Raw genomic sequence first — 4,175 nt, forward strand, 5'->3', positions numbered from 1 at the left:
GAATGGGAATTGGGGGAATAAAGAGTGGGAATGGGATTGGGAATTTGTAGTTGGGAATTGATAAAATATGTCAATTACCTTGTTTGGTAGCAAAGTGAGAATAGATAGGGAATAAATAACAAATTTACTAAAATAGCCTTACTAATTATTCTTTCACACCCATTTTCATTAATGGCAATATTGTCATTTCATCTATTTTTCAATTCCCATCCCTTAATACCACCCCCTACCAAGTATTATTTTGATGGGAATTCAAGCTTTTTATTCCCAATCCCACTCCCTCCTCACAAACTAATTCCCATCAAACAAACATGGGCTTTATGATTGTAAAGCTTTATACCAGAAAGGCAGAAATTGCTCGCATCCTCTCAATTTCTAGCATCCTCTCTCCTCTTTCTCCCTTAATTTCCTCCTTTGATCCTTTCCATATCTCCTATTGAAATTCTGGCGGTGGTCTCACTCCATTGAAGGAATTTATGAGCTTTTCCCTCCATTGAAGCAGCTTGCGAGGTAATTGTTTTTTAATTATCGAAATTTGCATTTCAAAAGCTACTTCCTCTCATTTAAATTCATACAAGTAACATATTATCCTAATGTACTCGAAATTATCAGAAAAGGCATTTGGGGGTAATATTGAAGGCTTGAAGCACGTACTCTGAATTCTCCATCGATGCGGCTTCTGAGCTGTCCTATCAGTTGAAGCAACGTCTGAGGTAATATCTTTAGATCAATGTTCGTCTCTTCTAATTCCTGTGCATATTGAATTCTCCGTTGAAGATTCTTTAGATCACCCTTTTTTTTTCCTTCACAGTTTAGAGTCAATTTCACAAAATTAGTTGTCGTCAAGCTAGGGTATTAGTTGTCTGCGATTAATGCTTATTATTTGAAGTTAGTATTGCAGCATTCTCTTGAAAACTCTTGCAAAGTTTCAACCTTTGCATCAATTCCCAGATCACCCTTCTTCTCATTTCCATCACCATGTTATTCCCCTATTTCTATTTCACATTCCCTGTTTTTGTTTTGATTTTGTGATTTCCCCTATTTCTATTTCACATTCCCTGTTTTTGTTTTGATTTTGTGATTTCCCCTATTTCTATTTCACATTCCCTGTTTTTGTTTTGATTTTCTGATTTGTTATTTTTTTTTTCTTTTTATTGAATTAATTAAAAATTTTGTGGCATTGTTGAACAGATTATCATTAAGAAGAACCGCCGTGAGATCAACAAGTACCTCTTCCAAGGTCATCTCTCTATTCTAATTTTTTTCATATTGTAGATGCAATTTTATATGAAGAGAATATGTTTTTCCCATATTTTCCATTTTAATGGTAAATTAGTTGTTTACAATATGGGAGGGTAAAATCAAATGTGTTTTGCTAATGTAGCTTATGGTTGATATCAATTTAACAACTGAAATGTGTATTTATGTAATTATGTTATTTTAATGAATTTTTGTATGTAAAAATTACCATGAGGTTGCTTTAGCTTTAATTTGTTTTACTATTGGATTATTGAGATTTTAAGGCATTCATGAACCTGGGTTTTATTTAGTGTTTATTTTGTATGATAAATGGGATAGTTACAACAGTAGCTAAATAACAGATTATTACTATTTTTGTTTTGAAATACAAGTATTCAGCTTTGACTTTGCTGGTTGAATGTAGATTGCATTTGTAATGATTATTTTTTTTTCAAGAATTGTACTACCTATCGTCTTTTGATTTAAAAATATTGTGGCAATCCTAGGAATTATTAATTTAGCAAGGTGATTAAATTATGATTTTTATTGTCGTAAAAGTATAGAAAATAGTCCTCTAAGCTGACTTGGTTGAATCACGAATGTCAAATGTGGTGAGGAGAAGTGTTAAGTTATTACTTTGAAAAATAATCCGTAAAGCTGACTTTCTTTAGTTTTATTTTTTTCGAAATTCCTTGAAAAATGGTTGGTGTTTTGGATAAAAGCTAGATTATAGTAAAAGCCTTTAAAATGAAAGTGCTTTGTTGGAAACATAAAACCTACTAATAGATTGACTATAAAATTCAAATTCAAATATTATAAGAATGAATAGATGTCCATATATAATTACAAAAAGTGTATTGACATTCAATTTGGCTATAACTGTGGCAAACTTGAAACTTTTGCTAATATTCGGGTGAATTTTAGAAAGGAACAATGGAAAGATATTTTAAGAAGAGGGAGTCATTTGAACTGAAACTTTTATGATGTTGATCGGCTATGCTAACTTATATTTCGTAATTGTTCATCCCGTCGCTGCTTATTATCTTAATAATTCTGTGTTTCTTAAGGTTGGTTTTCTTGGGGATTGAGTCTCTTTAGAAATTAAGTTTTTGAACAGGTATCATGTTACTGTCAATATAAATGTTTTGACCTGTTTTGGGGTTACAGCCTTTCTGTTTTGATTTCTGCATTCTGGTAATCTATGGAGAAAAGAAGCCACCTTACATCAAAGAGAGGTTGTTAACTACATGGCTTTTGTTTGTCTTATTCTTTTTCTTCTATGAACTTGCTCGATTATTTACTGGTCCTTACATGTGGAATATTTCGGTTTTCTTTTATTGATTTCCTTATGTTATATGTGGGGGTATATATTGGCTTTATCCAGGATTCTTAATGCATTGAGCAGATCCAACCCCCCTCACATATTAACCTAATTATGTATTTGTGGACTTGTGGTTTCTTTTCTCATACGGATATTTATGAAGAGCTCAACCTCTATAGGCTGCACTTAAAGATGAAAAGCAATCAAAAGAGAGTATATATATGGCTAAGAATGGCGTGTAGGGCAGAGAGAATGTATGAAAGATTGAGGAGGGGATAGAGTAAATGAGAAAAGGTGAGGAATTAAAGATGAGAGTGAGGGGGGACGGGGAAGGATGTAGGATGGAGTAGAGATATGGAGACAGAAAAAATACTTTAAGAGTGTGAGGAATGCTGCATATGAGTGTATATCATTCAAGAATTCTTAAGAAGGTCATAGGAAGGAGAGATGAGATAAGGGAATGGAAGGAAGGAAGAAGTAACAAGGAATGGGGAAAGGGAGAGAAATAAGAAGGAGAAATGAGATAAGGAAAAGGAACGAATATGAAAGAGAGGATACACAACAGTTTTTAGTGGTTCAATTTTGAGGTTTAGTACTTTATTACCTGACTACCTTTAGTTTTATAGTATAAATGACTATAACTTGCATTTTCTTCTCTGCCTCTCTATGATTCCTCAATATGTGAGGCTTTATATGTATCAATAAGCTTGGCTTTACTGTTACAATAACATATATCCTTTATGAAGATGCTGTCCCAAAATACTACTCCATGCCTCTCCGGTATAGAGATGATGTCCGGATTCTCAAATACCTCGAGAACTGATACTGAGCTAGCACTTGCAGAGCACCAAGGCAAGTATATGGCAGGATTTGCAGCAGTTTTCAAGAGCCTTGCCTATCCTTGATCTTCCTTCATCAATCAGGTTTCTGTCACTCCAATGGATTCCAAATGATGTACCCCTTCAACTGAATTGTATATGTCCCATTTATTATATTGATATTTTGGTTTTCAGATATAGCCATCTCACTTGTCAAAAAAAAAAAAAAAAAAAGGATATAGCCATCTGGCCCTTGTATAGATTTAATGATTTATATGGCTTTTTGGTTTTCATTTTCTTGTTCTTTTTTTTTTTTTTTTTTTTTTTTTTTTTTTTTTTTTTGGGTCATGTATCCATGTAGTCAAGTTGGTGTACAAAATTATTTGTTTTGATGATAGCATAGTAAGAATGTTACACAGTTACAAATGGCAAAAAAGATTTTAGCTTGCTTTTCTTTCTGAGGTCTATTTGAAATTACTTTTTAATTTTTATAATACTTTTATTGACTATCTGTTCTGTTCCAAATTAAGAGTATATAATCTTAAGTCATTACAAGGAATGTTAATCTTCCTTTTAGCCATTTTATAATCGTTATTATTGTTTTGTTTTTTTTTTTTTTTGTTTTTTTTTTCAAATTTTAAAAGCTTTTCACCCAACATCATTCGTAATATGTTTTACATTAAATACCGCTCTCACGATCAACATTCACAAAGTTAACACATCGAATTTAATTCTACAAAATTTGGGGGGAGTCCGTGTTGTGGGCGCTCCCACAACTAGTTAAAATGGAAAAATTA

General features: G+C 32.5%; 1 long non-coding RNA gene across 1 annotated transcript; it reads left to right on the forward strand.

Annotated features, from left to right (window-relative positions):
• The first annotated feature begins 291 nt into the window (after positions 1-291).
• On the forward strand, positions 292-3,647 carry LOC145598816 (uncharacterized). The gene is made up of 4 exons (XR_014103625.1): positions 292-510; positions 613-713; positions 1,192-1,240; positions 3,307-3,647. It is a non-coding gene; the product is annotated as an uncharacterized LOC145598816 (long non-coding RNA).
• Positions 3,648-4,175: the final 528 nt, after the last annotated feature.

The sequence above is a fragment of the Chenopodium album genome, chromosome 20, assembly GCF_948465745.1.
Source record: "Chenopodium album chromosome 20, dcCheAlbu1.1, whole genome shotgun sequence".
In the NCBI taxonomy this organism is placed as follows: domain Eukaryota; kingdom Viridiplantae; phylum Streptophyta; class Magnoliopsida; order Caryophyllales; family Amaranthaceae; genus Chenopodium; species Chenopodium album.